This window comes from Rhineura floridana, chromosome 20 (assembly GCF_030035675.1).
Source record: "Rhineura floridana isolate rRhiFlo1 chromosome 20, rRhiFlo1.hap2, whole genome shotgun sequence".
NCBI lineage: Eukaryota > Metazoa > Chordata > Lepidosauria > Squamata > Rhineuridae > Rhineura > Rhineura floridana.
Genome location: NC_084499.1, coordinates 21,314,478 through 21,329,196, shown reverse-complemented (window position 1 = coordinate 21,329,196; position 14,719 = coordinate 21,314,478). Strand labels below are relative to the sequence as shown.

The 14,719-nt window shown below is 43.8% G+C and overlaps 1 pseudogene; it reads left to right on the top strand.

Annotated features, from left to right (window-relative positions):
* The first annotated feature begins 13,838 nt into the window (after positions 1 to 13,838).
* LOC133374057 (5S ribosomal RNA) lies at positions 13,839 to 13,957 on the top strand (annotated as a pseudogene).
* The last annotated feature ends 762 nt before the right edge of the window (positions 13,958 to 14,719 follow it).

Below are 14,719 nucleotides of genomic sequence, written 5' to 3'. Positions count from 1 at the left end.
TGAAGGCATTTGACAACAACAATGTTCTATCAGATTTCTGAGGAGTAGAAATCACTGCCTCTTCATCCTGCCATAGTTATTTTAGAAATCTGTGATATATTTGAGCATGAGATATTGATGGTTAAAACAATTTTCTTAAAAAAAATCTGGGTTAAAATCTTAATAAAAAGCCTAATCAGCAAAATTATCATCTTTGTCTTACGGCTTTGGGGGTAGGGGATGTGCTTCCTCTTTCTCCCAAAAGGAGCCGCAAAACTTTGGAAACGAAGCGCACGTTGTTCACATCATATTAGCTCAATTCCAAATGGGTTGAGCTATCTATTCAGAATTATATCATCTCCATGGCAACATGCTAATTGCAGTATCCATTCCAATAATATTACCAAACAGCTCAAATTGTCAACATGATTTCGAATGTTATCTGCTCATTCCTGTCTTCTCAAAATCTAACCAAATATGTTTAAGCTCACCTTGGCCATATACAAAATATTCAATATATTCTAATATCCTCCCTCCACCTGCCCCCCATCGTCATTGCCTTTCCATTACTTGCTGGCTCAATTCTTGACATTATTATTAAGTTATTCATTATTTTTGGGTGGTCAACATGCATCAACTTTTCTATCTAACCTTCTCAAGGCTCAGATTAACATTTGCTCCCTCCTTAGAGTGGGAGACAGGAAGCAGTTATTCCAGGCCTATCGACTCTACCTACTTCAATAATGATGCTATTGTCCCATCTCTAATATTTCCCCATCATACCTCCAATGAGGATCCTGCTGGAAAGGGCCTGCGACTGGCATTCTGAGCAGGCCCCTGCAGGTCTGTGATCTCCTTGTTAAGGCACTGCCTGCCTGTCAGCTTCCTCTGCATTTAATTGAGTTTATTTGAGTCTCATTGACTGAGGCTAATTCCTACTGAGCTTCATGAGGCCTGTGTGATTCTTTGAACAAAGCCTAGTGACCGGCCTCCGCTGTAATTGAATTGCTTGTCACTTAGATGGACGTTTCCGTTTCTTGCAAAGGGAGTCAAACTACGAGGCTCAAAGGAATGCATTGTTTCCAATAGTGGTTTTTTTCAAATAATTGGGAATCACCCTGCTTAATGAAGGAGCACGGTGGTGCATGGGAGAAGAAGACAATTTATTTATACTTTTTTTGCAGCCTTTTAAAAACTCTGCACTTTGGCTGAAAAGCAATACTTCTCCATCTCTAATACTTCCCTGCCTCCCAGCATTGTTGAATTCTGATGAACAGAGAAATGGGAACGGAAATTGTTGATGTTTGCTTATTTGTCTCATGTCTGGAGTGGAAATCAATCTAGCAAATACATCATTTGCTGTTCTCAATGCTTTCAGTCCGCAAAGGAGACCTAATTGATTGTGTTTATTTATCCATTTGCTTTGTGCTTCCTTTGCACTGAAATGAATGAGGTGGAATAATATAATGATTACATAATTTACATAATTTTATGCAATCAATGATATAAGTTATGTAATTTCGCCAGAACAGACAGAGAGATGAATAGCATAGTTTTTGGTGGAAAATGCAGACAATGTCTGTGTCTGTGTTGGAATTGCTTTTTAAGATGTTTTTAAAACTTTTTTTAAAAAAATATGTTTTTAAAGATGTTTTGTTTTAATATATTTAGAGTATTTTTAGTGTTTTGTTTGCCGCCCAGGGCTCCTTCTGGGGGGAAGGGTGGGATATATATTTAATGAACAACAATTGAAATGGTCACAGAGCTGCATGCAGCGAATACAGGGTGGAACAGGAAATAATGCTGCCTCACCGCTTACCATGAAAACCCTATTCGTTGGGTAGCCGTAAGTTGGGATCGACCTGAAGGCAGTCCATTTCCATTTTTCCATTTATTTATTTATTACATTCACAGTATATCCCACCTTTCCTCCAAGGAGCTCAAGGTGGCGTACCTGGTTCTGTTCTCTCTCCATTTTCTTCTCACAACAGCCCTGTGAGGTAGGTTAGGCTGAGACTTCATGGCTGAGTTGAACCCTGGTCTCTTTGGTCCTAGTCCAACACTCTAACAATGACAAGCTGGCTCTGTCTAGAAAGTCCATAAGATGTCATCCAGTGGATATTTTCTGAGGAGTTCAGGGTCTACTCCAGCTTGGCCTATATAGAGTGATATTCAGGAATCCATGGTAGTGACATCTTTGCCCTAGGTACTTTGAGGGTAGTTGCTCACATCCATTGCAGCTTGGATGCTGCCTCTTCTGCAGTGCAGTCAGTTGATGCATTCAGTGCCTTGTCTAGACACGGTTTATGGGGTGGCTTTCGGTTATTGCATCCTGAGGCTATGGACAAGGTGCTTGGAGAGAGGCAGCTGAGTTGCCTACCACTTTTTTGCTCATCCCATGCCCTTCATGGCTTCTCACTGTCAATGGGGTTGGGGTTTGGCCCCTGAGTCCACAAGATGATGAATGGCTTTTTGGAGAGATGGCCTTCCTTTGAAGACCATTCAGAAGTTTCAGTGAGGACAAGTGGCAGGGTGCCGACAGGGATCGGTCAATAGGAACGTGTCTCAGTAGTATTCAAAGGACTTTATTGGCTTCTAGTCTGTACCTGAGCACAAACCAAGGTGCTGGTACATATCTCTACAGTTCTGCATCAGGATTGGAGAATCTCAGGCCCAGGCCTCAATCCCTGACCCACCTGACCCACCCCACTCCACCCTCTCTCCACAGGCCATGCTCCTCACAGGCCCTGCTTTGCTATGTCCTTGGGTGTTTTGCCTTTGACCCTGCCTACCACGGGCATGTGGCCCCCCCGAAGGAAGTGTAGCCCTCAGGGTGCAAAAGGCTCTTTCTTCCTGGTTATGGCTTCCAAATCAACCTGCTCACAAAGTGATGTCATTTTTGGAGCCTCTCCTCCATCCGAGGCGAAGCGGGTGGTAACCAGAGACATCAGCTGCTCGTGTTTGCAGAATTCCTTCCGCTGAGAGGCCCGCCTGGCAGCAATGCTGTTAACTTTTCAGTTCTGAAAAAATACCTTTTTAAAAAATTTCCCCAAGCTTTTTATTGCATCAACATACATAACATTTTAAATATGTTTGGTTTGTATTCTGTCATGTTTTTGCAAACTGCCCCGGATGTTTTGCTGTAGAATGGTATAATGAGAAGTCTTTTAAATCAGGGTTGTGGGGTGGGGGGTGGAATGAATATAGCCTTCCATGGGTCTCTGTCTGGCCCTAGGGATTTGTCCGCTGCTGCCAGGCCTCTCCCCTCATTGACTCTGCCCCATAACCCCCCTGAGGGCTTTGTCCAGGCCGAAATGTATCCTTGAACTGTCATAATGCCTCTTGGATGGCGAGCTCTGTAGGTGCGTATTTGTAGAAACCTCTGGATTTTGCATGGCAGCCTGCCACACAAAGGCAAAAATCAGATCAGTTGCTCCACCCACCTTTGCCTCTGGCACCACTCAGCACTGGAATGCGGCCCCCAACAGGTCCTCATTAGGAAATGTGGCCCTCAGGCTGAAAAGGTTTTCCTTGCCCCTGTTCTAAATAAATACATTGTTATCCTGTCTCAAGGTAGCATTCGTGATCTCCCCATTTTATTCTCGCAGGAATCAGAGATCAAAATGACTCAAGGCTGCTTTTTCTATTTTCTTTCTGGGCCAGGCTCTCGAGACAGATAAAAGTCCCATGGATGTATGAATTAACCAGCTCCCATTAATTAATTCCGGGGAAGCCATCAAGCTGATTGAGTTGTCTAAAAAGTTCCCATCAAGCGATTAGCCCCAATCACCACCAATTTGCAAACTCTAATCATCCTAATTTGCACACTTGTTGATATGCAGGAACTCTAAAGGAGGAGGGTGAAATGATGGGAGTTGTCAAACCTGGATTGCTAGGAACCGCTCAGCCGCTCAGCGTGTCTGTTTTGGGTGCTGCTTATTGCTGGGCTGGGCAGGAACCCTTGGCACCAGGCCATGGCCTTCCAGGAGTGCAAGAAAGCTGAAGCTAATGAGTTGTTCACATCAAGATGGAACTAGAGAGAAATGCAGTGACAGATCTTGTTGGAGGCTCATATAGAGCAAGTCCACGTGGCATCAGAGAGAAAGACCAGGAGAATGGGCAGGATAGCTGCAGATGGCAGTGATTTGGTGGACTTGGCCAACACCTGACTGTTACTGAGACTGTTTGGTGGAGAATGTGTGTTGCCCTCTGGGTGCTGTAGGAGTCTAATTCCCACAGACAGCACGGTCAGTGGGTCAGGGAGGATGGGAGTTGTAGTTCAGTAACACCAAGCTTGCGACCGCCAACTTGCAGCATTTCCAGCAACCAGCATGGCCGATGGCCAGCGGTGATGATGGGAGCTGGAGTCCAGTGACATCTGGCTGCAACCCTCCAGCCCTCTATATTGCAATACCGCTATGATAATAAATGAGGATTGCCCACCTCTTCATCTGCGTTTGTGCCTGTGTGTGCACCACAGGTTGTCTCCCTTTCAGGTAGCTTTATTTGTTTATTTATAGGAGTATTTGTGATCCACACTGTCAAAAAGCTACATCAAGGCAGTATACAACATACAAGGTTATAACAAAATCCATAAAAGCATCCATGAAAACATCAGTAAATACTGGTTGGTTGAAAAGAGAAATTCACATTGGGGAGGCCTGTCTAAACAATAGATTTCAGAAGACGTCTAAATGAAGGCAGGGACAGCTCCTGCCGAGTGTCTACTGGAAGGGAGTTCCACGGGGCAGGGCCTGCCACATGTAAAGACTCAGTCTCTAGGGAAGGCTGGCCAGGCCTCAGGGGCTGCGTGAGGAACCACCAGAAGTGCCCCATCAGAGGATCTCTGTGATTGAGGTAGAGCATAAGTGATCAGACAGGAGCCAGATCTGCCCAGTGTCAGCAACTGGCTCTGATAGGCTTTCAGTCAGTCCACCCCTGCCCCCCACCAGAAATGCTAGACATAATATTATTCCTAACATCTCTACACATTTCCCCGAGGTGCCATCTTAAGTGTTATTTCACAACTGAGCACAATTTCTCCTTGTCTTGCTTTTAAGGCTCACGTTCGCTGCAGAGTCAGTTGTAGTCTGGCAACATCTTGGGGGAGGGCGCTGCTGCTTCCCCATCCCTGCGGAGTGCCTCCCAAACTTTCAGATACAGCTGTGCAGAGTGCATGGGCTCCATGGGGGGCTCCCAGTGGGTGATCAGGAGGAGGAGGAGGAAAAATGGGATCCTGGGGGGCCCAGTGGGACTGCAGAGGGAGAAGGCTTCAGCAGTTTAGACAGCGACAACTCTACCCCTGTAGTTCCAGTTCCAGCTGAGGAAACACTGTCTGACATTGAGCTGACCCCAGTCCCACCGCTCAGCCCTGCTTTGTCACCCAAGCCGCCACTCACACCTCCCAAGGAGGAGGATTCAGATGCCCAGCCAGAGGTAGCGTCAGAGGAGGGTCTGGATGAAGTGCCACCACCGCCAAGGACATGCCGGCTGATGCGCAGGCGCGAGGAGATAGTGCCAGCTTTTTAACCTGTTTGCAGGACTGGTGCAGGACTATATGAATGGTCATATAGTCTCATTCAGTGAAACCTTCCCCACACAAATGGAAAGCCCACCCTGAGCCTTTGCAAAGGGTCTCCAGGGACATGTCTAATTGCTGCGACGACACCGTAGCTTGAGTAGCCATACCTAGTTGTACTGTGTAGAGATGCAGGGTCCTGTATAATCTGTAAGCTGATCTGAGAAACGCTCTAAGTTGAGACGTCGCATTAAACATAACAGAGGAAAACACACCAGATGAGTTTGGGTCTGAACCCAACGGGGTTGGCCAGGACACAGGGTGTGCCTGTCTGCATGCCAGAAGGTTGGCCCTTTAAGGACCACAGGTCTTACGAAGGGCGTGATGGCTACGAGAGGCGGACTTGGAGGCAGACACTCAAAGGGCCTCAGTTCACCTCCAACTGCTGTCGGAACAACTTGCCTTTGCCCTGTGGGCTCCTCTGCAAGACTTGAACCGAGCAATTAAGAGTTTTCTGAATTAGCAAGTTAATTATTGTATAAATCCAGAGGTGTATAAAAGTGTCAAGAGCCTCCAGTCTGAGAGGGCTTATTTGATTTATTTTTTTAATCAATATATATATATGACCGACCTTCTATGCCACCTCTCTGCCTCAGTAGAGTTTGCTCAAGGCTGCTTACCACGAAAGACCGATTAAAATACTCAAAAACAAAAAACCCACTAAAAACTGAAAAACAGCTAACCAACAGGACATAAGGAGATCATCTGAATAACAGACCAAAGAACTGGGCAAAAATTAAAATTAAATCCAGAAACAGAATCAAAGATACATGAGATGAGGACTAGGGAGCTTTTTTCAACTTGAGGGCAGCATGACTTCATTGGGAACTTTTTGGGGGCCACATGCCACTGGTGGGCAAGGCCAATGGCAAAAGTGGGTAGAGCAACAGATGTGACTCTTGCTTTTTCACTGTAGGGTACATGCCAGGCATGCACAAGTCAAAGTTACTACACACAGACATCTTTCCATCCTCCATCAAGGCAAGCAAAGGGCAATACCATTGTTTGAAAACATACCAGCCAGGCAAAAGCACTCCAGGAGTGGGTGGAGCGAGGCCTGTGAGGGGAGCGGCCTGGAGATAATTCTGCATCCTGAACTGAGTTCAGTTCCCCACTTTTCTACACCAGTTTGCAATTTATTTATTTTTTTAAAAGTAATCACGAAAATTCATCAGCATTTTGGTGCAAAATTCTCCTAATATACACATTTTTGCAAAGCAATTTTGCCTCAAGTAGTCTTTTGTGTATGTTGTTTTTGTGAATGCATTAATTTTTATGCACACCTCCCTACCTTAGAATATGCATTTCTGTACACATTTGGGAACTTCATTGCAAAATCCGGAGAGGTGCAAATTTTGAAGGATGGCAGTGTGTTTCAGTCCCACATTGTTTCCAGAGGTGGGGTGCCTTCTCTATCCGCCTCCCAATCCCAGTCCAGGCCACATGTGCTTCTGCTTCAGGACCATCTACGTCTTGGGCTAGCCCACCAAGATGTCTACTTCTCTCCTTCTTGCTTGATTTTCTGTTTGCTTCTTGTTGTATCAAAGCTCCAGAAAGTAGGTTGGATGCAGTTGGCATAGCAACGCTTTCTCTTCAAGCACCAGATACTAGTGAAGGATTGCCCCCACCTCCCCATACTGATTAATCGACCCTGAACCTTCCCCAAGAGGTTGCTACTAGCGTGAGAGATTATACAGGCTGCAGGGCTTCACTGGTGTCTGGTGACTGTGGAATCTCAAGCGCCTCATGCATTGGTTGAACACTCTGGCTTGGAAGAGGCTCTCAGGTCCAGCGAACACAGGGCTGGCATCCAGAATGGGCACAATAGATGTGTTGAGCTCAGAAGGGCCCGCCAAACCTGCTGAGCCCACCACCGTTGGGATCTCCACTTCCACCAGAAGTGCCACTGCTGCCACCATCGTGTTTATCTCACCACTACCTCTCCACAGGTTGGTTTGTTGACAGTAGTGCTGATTATGTTACATGGCAGTGATGCACAGTGATTATACCTATGGGAACAAGGCACTGGCTTGGTTCCACTCCATGGCTAGCGGCTGCCCTGATGTTTGATTACAAGGCTTGGGATCTGGATATCTAAAAGATTGTTTCTCCTCTTACATACCTAGCTGGTCACTGTGCTCTGCAGGAGAGGGCCTCCTGCAGATACCATTCAGACCACGTTCACACCATATGTTTATGGTTTAACAGCCAGTCCTTCTTGCTAGGGGACTCTGGGAATTGTAGCTCTGTGAGGGGGAATAGGGGTCTCCTAATAACTCTCAGCACCCTTCACAAACTACACTTCCCAGGATATGATAGCACCCATCAAGTACTTGAAAGGTTGCGCCACAGAGGAGGGCCAGGATCTCTTCTTGATCATCCCAGAGTGCAGGACACGGAATGATGGGCTCAAGTTGCAGGAAACCAGATTTCAACTGAACCTCAGGAAAAATTCCTTACTGTTAGAGCGGTATGAGAATGGAACCAATTGCCTAGGGAGGTGGTGGGCTCTCCAACACTAGAGTCATTCAAGAGGCAGCTGGACAGGCATCTGTTGGGGATGATTTAAGTTGGATTCCTGCACTGAGCAGGGGGTTGGGCTTGATGGCTTTACAGGCCCCTTCCAACTCTACTATTCTATGATTCTATGATACTATGGTATGAGTGTGGCCAAAGTGACATGGTTATTCACGAGCAGATGGGGGCCAGCTAGCACACACAAGCTCTCAAAAGCTTCTTTTGGATTTTTGTTTGAAGAAAATTGACCTGGAAAGGGAGCAGGATCTTTTAAATGTGCTATATTGATCTGGAAAGCTTTGAGGATTTTATGCTTTCCTTCCTTAAGAGAGGAAGAAATGATTATACCTGTGATGGAAGCCTCCCGCTGTCAGCTGGATTCCTGACTGCATTTTCTTTCCCAGCTGCTGGCCACTGATGGATTATGGCGTTTCCAGGGCAGAGTCATATTAGCTGCAGGGGGTGGGAGGTGGGTGAGGAGATTTGATCATAGTCAGAAAGCTGCAACAGGCTTGTGGCCAAAATGAACACTTAATTGAGAGAAAGATGGAAACTCTGAGTGTCTGCAGCTGCACTTTAGCAAAGATGCTATCCATCTTTGGCAATATGGAATGGCTTTTAAGCGCATTTGGCAGGAACTTCACGGGAGTTGGACTTTAGAAGCTTTTATCTATGAAATAGTAATGACCTGGCTCCAGTGACCGAAGAACACAACTTCTTCTCTGAAGATGTTGGATTAATGCCGAGAATAAGAGACACAATTATTTAGCTCATGAGGAGAAAGAATATTTGCATTCTGATGGCTTTTCTGTATTACGCTGTATTGCACGAGTACATAATTGATTGTCCAGTGTTACAATTGCTAGGAAATGTGATTTCTTCTTTTAGCTGATCTCAAGAGCTGAAATTAATGCACATACTCAAATTCCCTTCATAATTACCCTCTGCTAATTTTGCTATTGAATATCTTCCAAATAGCCCTTGAACCATCTGCAGAGTAATCACACAATATTTGATTCCTCTCTTTAATTTCAGTGTTTGATGACTGGATCGTATGCAATGCTTGGCATGCAATGGTATGCAGAATTTGACGGTATTCGATAGCTGAGGTGCAATGGCATTAGTGTCTGGTTTGACAGTTGGAGTGCCAGGAGTGCTTAGAATGTGGCAGTACTCAACTGTTCACCCCTCACAAGATTCATTCTTTGATCCTGTTAAAACAGTCAGGAACTGGCAACAAATGTAAAGCACCCAAGCTCTGAATTTTGAAGAAGTATTTCTCATTGAGAACTTGGGTGCAATAAAATGATAAATTTTGCACAATGATCTTCCAGCTTCAGGAACTTCACATTCCACTCACTCACTGGTTTGGAACAGCCTTCACCAACCTGTTATCATCCAGATGTTTTTAGTATAGAGTTACTCGGCTAAATATATAAATAAATTTGAATTTGGAAATAAAAAAACTGTAGTATTGTATCCAACTACGTTCTTCCCAGAGTAGTACCACTGAAATTAATGTACCGAAGTTCACAGTCATGTCCATTAATTACACTGGATAGAACTTATTAGCCTAGGGTAGCTAGGGTTAGGGTTAGGGTACCCTAGGGTAGCTAGCATGGTGCTTTCTAGACAGTGCTAGACTACAGTTCCCATCACTCCTGGGCATCAGCCAGGTTTCCTTCCTTGCTCTAGGTTATTAGCGAATAGTCTGAAGAAAAACATATGGAAATAATATAATCACTTCAATAAAGAATGAAGAAGATATAGGTTAATGACAGAGTGGGCTGAGATCTGCCAAATTTATTACACACTGTAAATTATATAAAACTGAGAACCAGATTGGTGTTTTAAAAAAAACATTAAGAGGCTTGTTGTTTTAAGAAGTTAGACTTCCCACATTAACAATGGAAGAGAGGGAGTTTCTGGATCAGGAAATAAAAAGGAGAAAATAGAATAAGCAATTAAAAAAAGCAGGCAAAGTGTCAGGTCCGGATGGATGAATTGCAGAACATCATGAAGTATTTGTAGAAACATTAGCATCTCATCTAATTGAAGTATTAAATGAAATCCACAGACAAGAGGAAATGCCATGAGAATGGATGATGGGGAAAACTGTGATCCACAAAAAAAGAGAGATAAAATGGAAATGATGGAGGATCTGATAGGCCCATAATGTTTAATTTTTTAAAATTATAAAATCTGAATGTCTATATTATCTGGAATATTAAATCAACTCATATTTAAACATGTATACATGTTGGATTAAACAAGATTTATTGGAGGGCGTACACTGAACATGAATATACCCAGAACATTAAATATTATGGGTTGTATCTAATGTTAGTCATACTTAGAGCAGCCCCATTGAAATTAATAGGCACGACTAACAAGTTTATTAATGAACAGGTCCAACTATCATTAAAACAGTTGGATGCACCCCTATGAATTAATTCAAGAATAACAATGTATTTTTCTGGATGCCAAAAAGGCATATGACAGGCTGGAATGGCTATAGTGAAAGGAGACTATAAAATAATTCAGAGTTGGCAGCAGATTCTGCAGATGGATGGATTTCAATACATGCAGAATCAACAGCCAAGTTACTAATTAAGGGGGAAATGTCCAAGGAAATATGACTTCAGAAAGGAAAATGGCAGGGTTGTCCGGACCATTATTTGCATTGTCGTGAGAGTCAGACAATAAAATTTCAGGATATTGATCACAAGCTGCTGGGTCTATATGCGGATAACACAATAATTTACATACAGAAATCTTCTAGAGAGTTGAAAGAAGAGTTGCAGGATTATGGAGACACAGAGGACTAAAAACTGAATGTCAGCTGTTTTTATGGAATATAAGGAAAGAGGAATTAAATATGAATAATTGGTTGAGATATGAAACAAAATTAGATCTGAGAATGAAATGGGAAAATTTGTATGAGGATTCCTATAAACCCCTTATGAAGCAGACAAAACTAAATATAAAGAGGTGGGAGAGAAATGAAATTGACCTTACTGGAGAGAGTAAAAGCTCAGTACAAGTGTGTGTGCTGTCACAAGTAAGGGGTGTATCCAACTAAATTTTACTCAGCAGAAGTTAGTAATGAACTTTAATTTCAGTGGGTCTTCTCTGAATATGACCAATGTTGGGTACAACCCTAAATTTTCTGTTTCAAACCACTGGCTGTCCATTAGCTTCCAGGCCAAGTTCAAAGTGCTGTTTTTGGTGTTTAAAGCCATATACAGGTTAGGACCAGGAGACCTGAAAGATCATCTCACCCCCTATAGGCTCAGTTGATCATTGTGGTCTGAAGGCGAGATGAGAAAAGTTTGATTTGCTTTGATTTAAATGGATAGCTGGCACAGAAAATACAGAACAAACACTCTGGTTTGGGGAGGTGCCATGGCTCAGTGGTTAGCGCATCTGCCTTGCATGCAGAAGGTCCCCGGTTCAGTCCCCAATGGCATCTCCAGTTAGGGCTGGGCACGCCCCATGCCTGAAACCTCGGAGAGCTGCTGCCAGTCAGTGTAGACAATACTGAGCTAGGTGGACTGAGGATCTAACCCAGTATAAAGCAGCTTTTCTGGTTCCTAAGAACCTCTTTGCCCTGAGCAGCCAGCAATCTAAATCTCATCCCTGGTTGTGGGAAAGCAAGAATGAAAGGGTGAAGGCAGAGGTGGAGGGAAGGTTTATTCAACTGTGCAACATTTTGAACAGGGACGCACTTTCTCTCTGATTTGCTGTGCACAGAAGAAAAAGCCGGCTTTCTGAATCTGTCGCTACCAGCAAATGGCTCCAGGCTATGAAAGCCGGTGCTTGCAAAGTACCTGACTGCTAATTAGGCTCTTCCACCCTTCCCTGATATCCATTATTCCTTTTTATTCCTTTCATTACATCTAAATTTGGCCTGAGAGTTTCACAGCTCGTTCTCACACTGCATATCTCATTCCCAATTTGCGGGAATCTGCCAAATGCCTGACTTGAATTCATTTGTACATAAGTCACAGTTTTTATTCTGGCTCAGCAGTCATGGGAGGGTGACACTTGCAGCCTTGTTTCAGGGCCTTAGAGCTGGGCAGAGTTTGTGTCCTCATATGCACTTGTAGCTGCAGTTGTGTATGTGTTTGTGTGTAAGCAGATAGAGCATATATATATTTGTTGTTATGTGCCTTCAAGTTGATTACGACTTATGGTGACCCTATGAATCAGGGGCCTCCAATAGTATCTGTCGTGAACCACCCTGTTCAGATCTTGTAAGTTCAGGTCTGTGGCTTCCTTGATGGAATCAATCCATCTCTTGTTTGGCCTTCCTCTTTTTCGACTCCGTTCTGTTTTTCCAAGCATTATTGTCTTTTCTAGTGAATCATGTCTTCTCATTATGTGTCCAAAATATGATAGCCTCAGTTTCATCATCTTAGCTTCTAATGATAGTTCTGGTTTAGTTTGTTCTAACACCCAATTATTTGTCTTTTTCACAGTCCATGGTATGCCAATATCACATTTCAAATGAGTTTATTTTTCTCTTATCCACTTTTTTCTCTGTCCAACTTTCACATCCATACATAGAGATTGGGAATACCATGGTCTGAATAATCCTGACTTTAGTGTTCAGTGATACATCTTTGCATTTGAGGACCTTTTCTAGTTCTCTCATAGTTGCCCTCCCCAGTCCTAGCCACCTTCTGATTTCTTGACTATTGTCTCCCTTTTGGTTAATGACTGTGCCAAGGTATTGGTAATTAATCCTTGACAAGTTCAAAGTCCTCATTGTCAACTTTAAAGTTACATAAATCTTCTGTTGTCATTACTCTGGTCTTCTTGGCGTTCAGCTGTAGTCCTGCTTTTGTGCTTTCCTCTTTAACTTTCAACAGCATTTGTTTTAAATCATTACTGGTTTCTGCTGTATGTGTGTCTATGTACTGCCTTCAAGTCGATTCCGACTTATGGCGACCCTACGAATAGAGTTTTCATGAGGCTGAGAGGCAGTGACTGGCCCAAGGTCACCCAGTGAGTTTCATGGCTATGTGGGAATTCGAACCCTGGTCTCCCAGGTCCTAGTCCAACACCTTAACCACTACACCACACTGGTATGAAATACTCTTATTTTTTACCCCCCCCCCCAAAAAAAGAAACTCCAATGGGGAAGGGAGGGGAATCTGGAAATGGAAATTATGCTGCTGCAAATCCTCAGGGGGTGAAAGTGGCTGTTGGAATTGGCAGTTTCCAATCTCCTTTACTATAATCATTTTCAAGAGAGGGGGAAGGGTCTCCCGCAACAACCCACATGCAATTAAGCAAAAGAATTACTTCACAGCACTGACCTGACTGGATGCACTTTTAACACATTGACATGAGCTGGTCCTTGGGGATAATGGAATGAAACAAGGGGGGGGAAGTGAGGAAAGGGGGCAATTCAATTTAGGAGGAATTATTCTCCTAATGATTTATGGCCTCATTAATGATTTTGATTGAGCAATGATTCTCTCTACCCCCTCCGCCTCTTTCTGCTTGCAAAGAATTAGGGCTGCTCGTTGAAAGGGTCTCTGGGTGTCACGGCAAAGGAAACCGATTTGTCTCCATTTAAATCCTTAATGACATCCCACTTCTACTGCTTCAATTGAGGGGGTCCGGGAAGCTCTTTAGTTCTGGTTTTGTTTTGTTTGTAGTTGTGAATGTTATTTCATTTACGTGATATGCAAACTGAGTTGGAGGAATTGGAGTCTTTGAGCTTTGCCCCTAATTCACCCGGATCACATACAGGTACGATGGCCATACTGCCCTGAACATGCCCGATCTCATCTGATCTCGGAAGCTAAGCAGGGTCAGGCCTGTTTAGTACTTGGAAGGGAGACCGCCTGGGAATACTGGGTGCCATAGGCTTTGAGGAAGGCAATGGTAAACCACCTCAGAATAGCTCTTACCATGAAAACCCTATGAGTACATCCGAATTCATAGGGTCATATCCACATTCATAGGGTCACCATAAGTCGTAATCGACTTGAAGGTATGGAATAACAACAACAAGATACAGGTTAACCTGATGGAAAACAGCTGGGGAGGGGGTGTCAAAGTGTGGTGTTGCAAAGGAAGGGCAGATCAGAAAAGGTACTGCCAGGGCCAAGAAGATGCCAGCATGGTTAACGAGCAAAGTCAAGGAAGCTCTTAGAGGCAAAAAGCCTTCCTTCAGAAAATGGAAGTTTTGTCCGAATGAAGAAAATAAAAAAGAACACAAACTCTGGCAAAAGAAATGCAAGAAGACAATAAGGGATGCTAAAAAAGAATTTGAGGAGCACATTGCTAAGAACATAAAAACCAACAACAAAAAATTCTATAAATACATTCAAAGCAGGAGACCATCTAGGGAGGCGATTGGACCCTTGGATGATAAGGGAGTCAAAGGTGTACTAAAGAACGATAAGGAGATTGCAGAGAAGCTAAATGAATTCTTTGCATCTGTCTTCACAGTGGAAGATATAGGGCAGATCCCTGAACCTGAACTAACATTTGCAGGAAGGGATTCTGAGGAACTGAGACAAATAGTGGTAATGAGAGAGGAAGTTCTAGGCTTAATGGACAATATAAAAACTGACAAATCACCGGGCCCGGATGGCATCCACCCGAGAGTTCTCAAAGAACTCAAAT